The sequence below is a fragment of the Ostrea edulis genome, chromosome 2, assembly GCF_947568905.1.
Source record: "Ostrea edulis chromosome 2, xbOstEdul1.1, whole genome shotgun sequence".
Classification (NCBI taxonomy): Eukaryota; Metazoa; Mollusca; class Bivalvia; order Ostreida; family Ostreidae; genus Ostrea; species Ostrea edulis.
In genome coordinates, this window is record NC_079165.1 from 48,949,258 (window position 1) to 48,962,871 (window position 13,614).

Genomic DNA, 13,614 nt, shown 5'->3' on the forward strand with positions numbered 1-13,614 from the left:
CGCAGCACCAAACGCTCGGTGTGGTGGCACGGGGAATCTAGCTCTATTCCCCAAACTCTGATAGGCGTCAGTGTGTAAACTCAACCTATGGGCATCAACCCCTGATGTCTCACTATGGGAGACGGAGGCTAGGGGGTGGGTATAGGGTAAAACTTTTGGGCAGCGCCCCCCTCCAGGGCGCTGGGCCTGGAAGTGTGCTCCAAACTCACCCCTACGCCAGGGTACCTAACATCCCCACCTAGGAGCACTTGGGGTCTCTCTTTCAACCATAATCCCCGAAGAAACATGAGTAGACTGATAATCGCCATACTTAGTGGGTAGTGCTTGAGTGACAATAGGGCCCCTCCCCGCCATGGGCACACCCTGGGGCAAGTCGACATTCCAACCATCTAACTCATAACTGAGGCAGCATGTTCCCCATTCCTAGCAGAAGATCCCCCTAAAGTCTCAGGCATACTACCCCCACCCCTCACAGAGGTGATAGGGGTATCCAGTTCACCCCCTGATAGGAACTCCAATATACTCTCCATGTGGCACCACCCTCCCTAGCTGGATAGGCGAATTACTCCGGCGGGACGAGTCCTCAACCCCTGTAGCTCTTCCACCGCCCCTCCCTCTGACCTAGCAATCAACTCATCAAAACGGACCTCCCTACGAGACCTGACAGAGTATCTCTCCCCAAGGGGCTACTTGGCTGCATTAAGGTAGCGGGCGCTCTCAGAGCAGCCTCAGACCTACTCTGGCATAGGGGTATCTGTGTAAGAAGGTGGGCTGTATGCCGGCTCTACCACGCTCCGGTCTGGGACAGTAAGCCCCCCTCCACCTATCTCAATACCCATGGAGCTACTCCCACCCCCTCCCAGGGCTGACGGATATACGAAGCCGAAGTCGAATCAAGTGTATTCAAGATACATGTTTCTTAGCAAGACACAGAAAGAATGTGAAGCTTTAGAAAATTCCTCACAGACCTCAGACTTCTTGTTAAAGAATGTGAATATAGGGATCCAGACGATATGATACGGGATATGATACGTGATGCTATTGTGTTTGGAACAAAAGACCATAAAGTACGTGAAAAATTTATACGCGAGGAGTCAGATTTGACATTTGAGAAAACTATTAACTTCGATAGAACGTCTGAACTGTCTAAGCAACAAGTACAGTCCATAGAGGACAAATCTGTTCATGGTATCTCAGTGAAAGCGAACAGGGGACAGACACAAAACAGGAAACAGGTTTATCTCATACATGTGGTGTATATTGAAAGTGAGATAAAGTGTTAGCTTTATCACACGCCCGTTTGATAAAGCACTTCCGGTCCGAACTACTTTTGACACTATCCCCGCTTGGATGACATATTTTCTGTGTTTATGCATATCGACGCATGAAATAAAGCGTATATCTTGTTATTCTGTATTTATTTAGAACTTCTTTTATAGCAAAATTAAAATGATGTTGCCCCCACTGGCATATAATGCAAGTTGCCGGCCATAAAAATACCAACTCGATCAATAACTACTCAAAAATTACGATCAGAAAACAAAAATATGTCCACATCATCGACAAGGAATCAGCCGCCTACTGGACAAGCATATTCGAAAGTACCTCGACATGCTGCGGTACCAAGTATTCACAAGCACATTCTCTTTTTTCTGGAGCATATTGAATGTAATAAATCTCAACAGCTGTACTTACTAGGCCTAAAGTGCCTCAGGATTTCTTCTCGCCCTCAGATCCAAAGAAACCACGTGAATAAAATCCAAATGCACAAACACATCTACTTTTCATTGTAAACTGTTGAACATTCTAATAACGCTGCATCAAAATATCACTTTCATTGATCGTTATTACACATGTCTTTTTCAAAAAGACGACAACATCAAACTTTTATCAGAAGGTCAGGCCTACGTAAAAAAATAAATACTCGGTCAGTAGTTGTTACTTTGCTGACCATTATTAATTATAAACTATAATCCCTTCTAAAACAATTTTCATTCATGGTTTCTTTTATAAAAACGCCCTTTTATACTGTATATGAATGGATTGTAAGCGCACTATTTTTTTCCCGCTTAAGGAAGACTGACAAGTTTAGCTTTTGAAAAAAGCTTAGAGAGTCAGCCGCTGGATTTTATCCCTGTTGGAATGTATTTCAGCATTAACAAACGTTATTTTTTTTTTTTTTTGGAAGAAATAATCTTTTCAGCTTTTATTTTAATAGTTAAAATAACCTGCGTTTCAAATGTACATATGAACGTAAAGATAAAACTAATATTACTCAACGAAATAGTTTCAGGAGCCAAGCATCATATACAGGGATCTTATTTACATTTATATGTTTCGCTGCGTAAAACACAGGTAAGAACTGCGAACCAGTTAAAATTGACCAGTTTACCTATAACCTATAACACTGCCAGTTTACGTTGAAGGTTTCAATGAAATTACTTTTCCATTTAGTAAAATGTTCTTATTTCTACTGATATAACAGATATGATTATGGTGTAAAGAATAAATTTTAATCGTAAAATCAATAAAACGGAATTATTTAATTCGTAACGAAGTTCTTAGGAATGACGTACTTAAAGATTACCTTCAAAGTGGGAACCAGTTTAATTTAAACCAGTTTTGTTTTTTATTGAGCGAGGAAAATAATGTGTCCGTTTTGTAAGACTTTCTTATTTTAACTGAAAATACAAATATCTGTTGTAGACAACATATTTTATATTTGCAAATCAATGCACACAGATCACAGAATTCTTTTTTACTGTTACGAAGTGATCAAGAATTACCTACTTCAAGATCGCCTTACTGTTACGAAGTGATCAAGAATTACCTATTTTATTTCGTAAACTGAAGTAAATCTCTACCCAGAGTTATCGTTCCCGCTATGCTCCACTAATACCTCTGTCAACGTCTAAAAATCATATCAAAACGTACTAAAACTAATTTAGCATATCAAACTGTAATGATCATATCTAAGCAAATCAAACACTTGTCTGAATTTTATAAACGCAGAAGCTGGTAAATATGAGACACCTGAGTGAATTAAAAGGTTTTATATAAATATTCATTCATTCATTCATCCAATAATACTAGAATAATCATGGAATTCGTTGTTTTTGTGAACTTACTGTAAGATTTTAAGCTTAACACTAAAACTTGTAAAATCATACTTTATAATGCAATAGGTAGAAATAAGTTTTGCCAAGAATCTTGACATTCAGACGTTAACAGAGGTGTTGTCGCGTAGCGTAATACGCCCTCTGGTGAGAGATTGAACTGAAGTAAGGTATAATGATGTATTCTTCCGCGTTTCCTCTATTCACAAGCCTTTTAATTATAAAAGATATCGGGCTCGGGATTTTAAAAATCCTGAGTCTTCCTTCTTCCGTTCGCTTCTTTCACAAGCAGACGCTCTGAAAATCGCTAAGATAAATCTACTTTAATCGCGACTTTTTCTTCGATAAATTCGTGATTTTTGGTTAAATAGTTAATTACTTGCTTTATTAGACACGTTGTGTATACTATACAGGCACGTTGTGTAACTTTTTGACACGTTGTGTTGTGATTATTTTACGGCACGTTGTGCATTATGGAGAAAGGCCATTTTGGAGACCATTCTTCTGATAGTGACCCATATGAGTCGGGTCAAGAATCGAGTAGGGAAGATTTCAGTGAGGGTGAAATTGCCCAGGGGGCTCAAAGTGATGACAATGGGGACAGTTTGTCAATACATGCTGACAATAAGTCAGACTCTGAAAGATTTGACCCTACTGAGTGTGAATCATCGTTCATGTTGGAGGGGGGCATGGCATCGTACTGTAGAAAGTACTTCTATAAACATCTAACAGATGAGAGCATCAAGAGAAATATTCTAGATGACGCTCCTGTGCCTTCAAATGCTTTCTGCAACCCTCCAAAGGTTGACGAGTTTGTAGAAGATTTCATAGACTACAACTCTATGAAATTTCTTAAGTTGCATGATAAAAGTTTAGCTTTTATACAAAAGAAAATAACACAAGTTATGGGACCATTGGTCAAAGTTTGGTCAGCCATTGATGGGGCTAGGAAAGGACAGGAAGAAAATGACAAATTTTCAGTCATGGATATGCTCAAATTAGTGGAGCAAGTGGTCGTTCTGGTCGGCCAGGCAAATGCTACTTGTTTGTACGAACGACGCCTGAACTTCCTGGCCAAAATCATGAAAGGTGTTAAAAAGGCCAAAGAGCAATTAAAAACTTACGAGCATGATTTAGCTCAGGAGACCGATACCCTGTATGGTGACACCATATATAAAGCCCTGGATCGTAGATGCAAGAGCAAGAAGCGTGCAAGGGAAATATCCCGTGAGATCCAATCAAAGCGTAGACGTTTTGACCAGCCCTTTCGGGGGACGCCCTCACGTGGATACTCGCAAGGTCATAACCAAGAACGTGGGGACAGAGTCTCGACATATCAGTTTTTCAAGCAAAGTGGGCAAGGCCCAAAGAAGGGAAGTCCTGGATTTAGGATTCCCAAGAAGAACAGAACTGGAGACAGCAGGTATGAAATCAAAAGAGGACATACCTCTAGTTTTGCAACAAATAGTGAAAATCTCGAGTCTGAACAAACTGCATGCCTCAGTAAGTCAGATAGAATTCAAAGAAATTTATCAAAACGACATTCCCTTAGGGGGAGATTAAAACACTTTCTAGAAAATTGGAAATTGATCACAAGAGACAAAATACTTGTTGGAGAGTATTTCCGGATATCAGATAGAATTTCATACAAAACCAATTCAAACAAATTCACAATATCAAATCGTTCTGCCAGAAATGGAAACAAATGTTCTAAATTCAGAAGTAGAGGAAATGTTATCAAAGAGGGCAGTGGAGTTTGTTCAGTCTCAGACAAAAGATCAGTTTGTCAGTCATTTGTTTGTACGCCCCAAGAGGGATGGAGGAATGAGACCAATCTTCAACCTGAAAAGCCTGAACCAATATGTGACTTACAATCACTTCAAGATGGAAGGCTTTCAGGTTGTGAGAAATCTCATACAGAAGGGAGATTGGCTATGCAAAGTAGATCTCAAGGATGCATACTTCTGCATACCAATTCACTCAGATCACAGAAAATTTCTGAGGTTTCGTCACAAGGGTCAGATACTGCAGTACCGGAGTCTACCCTTCGGACTTGCATCAGGCCCACGGATTTTCACAAAAATTATGAAACCAGTTGTTGCCCTACTGAGGCGAATAGGGATCCGTCTAGTGATACTTAGACGACATATTGTTGCTAACTCAATCACAAGACGGGCTGCAAAAAGACAGAGACACTTTGCTGTGGCTCCTTCACAATCTGGGTTGGCTTGTAAACTGGAAAAAATCAGTTCTAGATCCCAGTCAACAACTAGAATTCTTAGGTCTTACAATAGACTCATTAAAAATGGAGATAACTCTTTCAGAAACAAAAGTGGCTGGTATAAAGCAAAAATGTTCAAATCTACTAGGCAAGAAAACTGTATCAATTCAAGAATTAGCAAGTTTAATCGGTACATTAAATGCCACAGTAGAGGCAGTTATCCCGGCTTCTCTTTATGTAAGAGAGTTACAAATGTTCCAGACCAAGTGTCTTCTGAAATCACAAGAGAATTATCAGAAAATGATTGTTCTTCCCAAAACGTGCAAAGAGGAGATAACTTGGTGCTGGATCAATGGAATGGGAAACAAATTCGAATGTCAGTGAACCCGGATCTAATAATAGAGACAGATGCCTCAAAAACGGGGTGGGGGCAGTCTGTCCCATTCTATCAGTAAAAATGGGAGGACCATGGACTCCATTAGAGAAAGAATTGCACATCAATGCACTGGAAATGAAGACAGTTCAATTTGCAGTTCAACCTATGACGAAGTAAAGCAAAAATATTCATGTTCACATAAAGTCAGACAACAAAACAACAGTGGCCCATCTAAACAAGATGGGGGGCACCCATTCAGGTTTGTTACTAAAAATAACGAAAGAGATATGGTCATTATGCCTATCCAAGCAGGCATAATCCTATCAAAAGCAAACAAATTTGGATTGTCAATAGATCAAATCATTTCAAAAGGCAACTGGAAATCATGCAAAACCTTTCAGAAGTTTTATAATAGACCAATAAATGAAGAAAAGGACACTTATCAGAACTGTGTCATGAAATTGTAGTTTGGTATATATATATATATATATTAGAGACTTTAAACAATACATCATTATACCTTACTTCAGTTTACGAAATAAAATTGGAAATTTTATAAGTGCGCTTTAGCGCACGCAATGAAATTATAATTTTATGAGTAAGGTACTTCCCACCCAACCCAACCCAAATACATGCTTCCAATACATGTAACCAAACCAAAATAAAAACAAACAAAAAACAGAACAAAAAAAAAAACCAAATAAAATTATTTATGATATAACTTATATGTTTACTTTGCAGACAGAAAATCTGCATATATACATATAGGCCTATGTAATATTAACAGAAGAAAGTGGTAGCTAAATGTATTCATGAATATTATAACAATTTGTTTTTGCAGAGACTCAAAGGAGAAGTAGCTAGAACATAGAGAAAGAAAAAGAATCCAAGTGACAGGAACTGTAATTTGTTCTTGACAACAACAGACAGTTGATGTTCGTTTCAATGTCTTTTTGTATTATATATTGTCTGTTTATACCGAGCGAAGCAGATGTATAAAGGAATAACATCTCCAAACAGTTTGTAGACAGCGACCCATATAAACATTATTTACTCACAATTTTGCCGATTTCATACACGCTTTACTCGCTATATTTAGGTATTTACATCGTTATTTGTGTGCACTGGTGGCGAACACATATAAAACTCGGACAATTTATCAACATCGATTTAAATGTTGCCCATGGTAAATTAATTAGGCTCCTAAAAGTTGAGTTTTTAATAATATCTCGCAGTACTTTCACAATCCGAAGGGCGCATGTGACGTCACTGTACCACGTGACTACCTACCTAATTAACTTGACTTTTTGAAATCGGGGCTTAGATTTAAGTCTGTATTGTGGTTAATTATCGCAAAATTTCGGCGAACGAACTATTAGAATTAATTACTATAAGCATAAAGAAGACAAAATGCATGTAATATTGTATACTTTGAAAACATGAGATGTGTCCTTTAAAGACCGAGGTTTTCAACCGGTCGGTTTCCACAGGTAAGTTAAGTAAGAGGCGGAGCTAATTTAAGGCAGGTGTGAGGCCACAAGCCCGAGGAAACCCTTGCTTGTATATACCGTCCCAAATACACGGGGTGTTATCAGTGTTACCTGCATTACCTGCACGTTTTTGTAAGATTGAAAAATTCATGGTAGTCATAACGCATGGCCTACAAAAACAGTCAGGACATTCTGATTTTCCGACAGTTCCTTCGATAACTGGTCCAGACGAAGAATTTGTTCTTCCTCTGGATCCTAATTCCAACCATTATATACAAGAAAGAGCCCTTATAGCGGCTAACTTCTCTTCCGATAAGTTGGCGTAATTAAAATAAGATGTTAAGATCCGCTCGCGTATTCGCATACATGTGTATGCGAATAAACGAGAGGATTTAACGTCTAATTTTAATAAGATTGCAGTTACATACACGTTTGCCGCCATGTTTCGAGGGAAAATTACGCTTATAAATTTTTTAATGAGTGTAAACAAAATTTTAACGTACAATGCATTTACTCATAATTAATCTGTTTAGCATAAAATCGATGTCCGTGTAAATTATATTCTAACAATACATAATAATTATTATCAATCGTATCCATTCCTAAGCACACCCTATTATATTGATGTAATTGTATGCAAAATTTACTATTATTATTGTATGACTATCTCTACATGAAAATTCCCTCTCCAGTTGGATTACGCGGTAAGCATCAAAAGATTGCACGGGCGCCTCGATCGCCTGATAAGATAGATAAGGTATACACAAAGACTAGTAACTAAATGTCCATCAATTTCTTGCATCCAATGTGAAGCTCAATTTCACCTGATTGACAAGGGTTCACAGGCCAGGTAAATTTGAAGGCGGTGCTTATTTTCCCGGTCTTTAACGGAATTATGATTACCACTTGGGACACTCCAATGACCATTACATGCTTCCCTCGGTCCAACGGTCACACCGTATACATATTAAGTAAATACATTAAATCGGATTGTATTTTACCTGGTTGTCAGTCGTCTGTACATTTCGCCAAACGTCAGAAGGAAGACTCAGGATTTTTAAAATCCCGAGCCCGATATCTTTAAAGGGCTTGTGAATAGAGGAAACGCGGAAGAATACATCATTAAAGGTATCACACCGGTAATTGTCCAATCAAAATGAACTTAGTGAATTGTAGTTCCATATATTTAAAGAAATATTTTTTTTCCTTGCGCGATTTTTCTCATTTCCTCTTCTTCTTTTCTCTTAATTTTTGCACCCCTGATTAGGAAATTTTGTGTAATTTGTAGAAATAACCAAGTGTATACAAAGGACCTATTTGCTGTTGGTAGCTGAGGCTACTTCCTGAGGTGTACTCCGGCTGTTTACACACATGTGAAAAACACGTGGATTTGAGGGTAGTCTTGTTTGCGGGTAATTTATTTTCGAAAATGCCGCGTAGGGTGGTGTTTTTCTGGTGTCGGCAGACGAGATAGGTAACATAGAACGTATCTGACTCCGTTATTCGGCATCAATTCTGTAAACTGATTTTTAATGAATTTTTTTCCTCTCTAGTAATATATAGTGAAAATAATTACCGGTGTGATACCTTGAAGGAAGTCGTGAATTTCACAATTTCCCGTTTTTCTCAGTCCTTTTCCTTTTCATCGGCTCAAAATCAGCACAGGATATCAAAACAAGAGGTTTGAAAAACAAAACGGTGTTTTAATAGGTCATTCAAGAAACATGACGCAATACACAATGCGAAATATCAATTACATCTAAATACGTATCAACAACGTATTTTTTGCCTTATACAGCTAGAAAATCATCCAAAAGACGTATCAAAATGTCACATCGATTTTACAATACGCATATTGCACAATAACCCCTCCCCCTCCTCCTGCCTTCCGCAACTGTTAGATGGACTTTCCTTGACATTCATAAGCATCACACATAACTCTATGACTTCTTGATTCAATGTCCTTATTGTAAATTAACCCAATTGAGAGATTTCGTATTTCTGCGTAGAGTTTAGAAATTTTGTTTTATTTTTAATTTTATGTCCTAAAGAGAAATTCAGATAATTCATGGTAAATGCCCGTCAAGGTCACTCATATGAACATCAAAATGTCTCCTTAACACAGAAGATTTCAGATTATTCGTTTTAAGGGCCCAACACGCGAAGTAATATTTCTGGCATGATTTACGACAGTCCCCTCCGTAGCAGGATATCAAGGCTCTGACGGCGTAGGCCATAATTCTATTGCCGTCTTCTAAAGTGTTGACCAAAAATTTGTGTTCTGTCCTGCATATTAAGTTTGTCACTAGACATTCTTACCGTTTTGAGCATTTTGAACACTTGCAATTCAATGTCACTATACTTAGCGCCCTTGATATTTGGCCTACATCTTCTTTAGAACCAAAATTTAGGACATCTTTTAGCTAAAAAAAAAATTGTAATGAACAGTTACATGGATGATTTCTGTATGATTTGTGTACACGTTTTAAAACGTCATATTATCCAGTCAGACTTTAGTCTTATTTATTTGTTTTAACCAGTATTTAGTCTTCTTAACGTGTTACCCCTGCTTTGAAGAAAGGCTAAATACGCACAACCCCTGACAGATTAGTGGGCCATTATCTGAAACACTAATCACCCGTGAGTATCAACTTGGTTTAATCTGTTAAGCGTAATTAACGGGCTCTTCTAGGATACCAAATTGACCAGATGCAGATTCCATTATAGTACCGAAAATTGAAGATTTTCACAAAACCAAAGATCTCACTCATATGAAATTTGAAATAATTAGCAATTTAAAAAAATGTATAAATAAATTTAGGATTAATAAGTGATTGAAATAGCAAATTTCATCATTCTTCTTTCTAATGAAACCATTTTTGCGGAAATATCTTGATTTTATACAAAGTTATTTCAATTTAAAAAGTACCACACGCGCCTCATATTTCACCGATGAAACAGACAGAAATCACGATAGTCCCCAGGGGAAGTAAATCACCAGTTACGTCAGTTATCTTGCTCCGATCGCTATGTGCATTGGGTATACTCTTGATGAATGAAACGGGCACCTGTTGTGCAAATTTGACATTTTTTGATGAAGATTCAGTTGTCTTGAATACCTTACTTCAGTTTACTCATAAAATTATAATTTCATTGCGTGCGCTACAGCGCACTTATAAAATTTCCAACTTCAAGATCACCTCAATGCCCACAATTCCAAAAGCGCAAGCGCATTTGAAGTTCTTCGTATGATAACTGACTAATAAGCACGACGTCCGATCCACGGATTCAAAGCAAATTCAATCAGCTGTTTCTACCATACTGGAGATCATATCAAAATTAAGCGAAAAGAAGACGTATGAGATAAATAGAACATTTATAATCGCGTATTTTGGTTTATCCAACGAGTTGATATGGTGTCAGTGGCGGATTCAAGGGGGGGGGGGGGGGCGGTGTTGTAGAGTGAGCCTTCCCCCATAATGAGACTTCCCCCCGGAAGCCTGGCTCTAGAGTGAGCCTTCCCCCTGGGAGAAGGCTCACTCTAGAGCACGAGAACCCCCGAGGAAGTCTCACTCTAGAGCCAGACTTCCCCGTGGGAAGACCTACTCTATCACTAGTTGTAGAGTCAGACTTCCCCCCATAGCAGGACTTCCCCCTCCATTTATTCCTGGTAAACTACTATCACTTTATAGAGATTGTTTAGATACCAAGACCTTTTTTCAGCAGGGCATTAAATGATTTTGCTTAAGTCGTTCATCAAACTCAAGAGAAGAAAACGGTGAATAAAACACATTGGAATTGATAAGCCATTTTGTTTGACCCATAGACCTTGAACTTTGACCCACACAATACCTATGCCTTGGATAGTTTTAGAAGTTTGAAAAATGAAATGAGGAAATTTCGAATTTATGTTTCTTCTCATCTGCGTACAAATATCGGTTATGCTTTTAATCTTGTACACCAGACTTCCGGGGGGAAGGCTCACTCTAGGGCCAGACTTCCACGGGGGGAAGGCTCACTATGGGGGGAAGTCTGGCTCTATAACACCGGCGCCCCCCCTCCCCCCCCCCCCCAATAACATTTTCAGATTTAAGATAAATCGTTGTATCTTGTTTAAAGTTTAAAAAAATGTATTAAACGATATAAGAAGCAATAATTTCTTCCACTCCCGGAGAAATAAATTACAAAATCTTTTGATTTCTTGAATTACTTTGATGGGATAACTTAATTTTCCCCCAAAACCCCCTAATATTTGCGTCATTTTATTAATTTCACCTTATAAAAAATCATAGAAAACAGTACAAATTACTAAATAGGAGACATATTTCAAGCCCTGTAAAATCCAGGAGGTTCCGGGGGCTTCGCCCACCCACTGGGGGCCTCAAAGCGGCCCCCAGACCCCTTGCCTCATAAAGTGGCGCCCCCCGTAACCGCAATTCCTGGATCCGCCCCTGGGTGTATTTATTCGCGAGGCTTGCCGAGCGAATAAATACACCATATCAACTCGTTGGATAAATCAAATATCAAAACACGCAATATAGATATCCTCTATATCTCATACAAAAAATGAAAGTGAAAGTACAAAGCAGAAAGATAAAGACTGTAGAAACTGTGGTAAGACTCAAGATTACAAACACTGCCCTGCTTATGGGGAAACATGTAGAAAATGTAGAAAACTAAATCACTTTGCTGTAAAGTGTCGATCAAGTAACAAGCGAACTGGTGCAGCTTAAAGAAAACAAAGTGAAAACTATGCATGCAGGAGACACTTCTGAGGAAAAATTCTTTATTGGAACCGTGGATGTGGGGTATGGGAGAGACAAGGAATGGTTTGAGACCATTCAAGTGAATGACTTTAATATTCAGTTTCAACTCGATACAGGAGCTAAATGTAATGTGATTTCTTACCCTTACTACAGAAAATAGACAGGAATGCAGAACTCATACCTACCTCTTCACCATTGAAGTCATTCTCAGGACACTACATTTCTTGTACTGGAACTGTTAAGTTACCTTGTTCATGGAAAAATATTACGCTGACAAGTGTGAAATTACACATTGTTGACAAACCAGTGATCTCTGTACTGGGAGCTGACACATGCACCAAACTAGGACTTACATGTATACAGAGAGTACATAGCATTCACAAGGAGAACACTTCTGCTGTACCATCTTACAGGAGTATTGGGATTATTTACCAGTCTCGGATGCTTACCAGGCACTTGCACCATCAAGGTAGACAAAGATGTGCAGCCGGTTATACATCCATCCACGCAAGATCCCATCAGCCTTAAAGGACAAGGTTATAAGGATGAGTTGGACGGAATGGAGCGCGAAGGAGTGATTGTTAAAGCTGACATGAAGTAATAAATATAGTATAATTCTATTTGTACCATAGTTTGGCGTGTTTTCTTTTGTTAAAAGTGTGGGTTATCTGTACATAACCCACACTTTTCTTCAAACCCCGCCCACATTCTCGAGAGAAAAAACAACAACATCACTGTCCACTGTATGAAGTTCCTCCAGATCAAAATTGCACATATCAAACACAGATAATTGACTCAGACTAAGTTCTCCAAATACATTATAGATATTCGCACTGAATCTCACTTAAACCTTGATACAAGATAATATCCTCAATGGTCTCGTCCCAAAGACTTTCTATTTCCATATTCTCCTCAAGTCGAGAAACACGTGTACGTAGAAATACGGGTATCATTTATAAAGAGTTTTATAAAAGACCCAGTCACGTGATAAGAACGCGTTTGAGAGATAAACTTATTTAGCGGACAGAGTGAATCAGACTTGTATTTCTTTTATGGTTTCGCATCTTACAATTCTTAATTATTTTTTTTCTCCCTTATGTTTCACCATTTTTTAAATCTATTGTATATACATGTAAATGTTTTTATAGCCAATTTAGTCAAAATATGTATTAGAATGAAGGATATCAAATAGGATTTTCAAAAGAGTAACCACCATCATCAGTTGAATATATTTCTAAATTTTTAAACAGAAAAATTGACGAATATGGGTTCTTAGAATTTTATTTGAATTTTTAAATTTAAATTCTTTAAAGCCAATACCGCTACTAAAAGTCGGAGAATGCGTAAATGTTAAATAAAAATATTAAAACCAACAGTCCAAACATTTATATGCACTTTAAAAACGGCCTTTTAAAAATGATTAATGAACATACATTTTTCGGTGATAGAAAGTCATTATGATAGAAATATATGGTGTTCAAAGTGTAATGTAAAGACATAACAATTGGCATCATATTGTAAACAGGCGACCGCGCTTCCGAAAGCTATAATAAAATATAATGAATAATAGTAAACTATGATACAAGTCACTTACCCCATACAATATTGTTGATTATGTTCAGATACCCGATGGGCGTGGTCATAA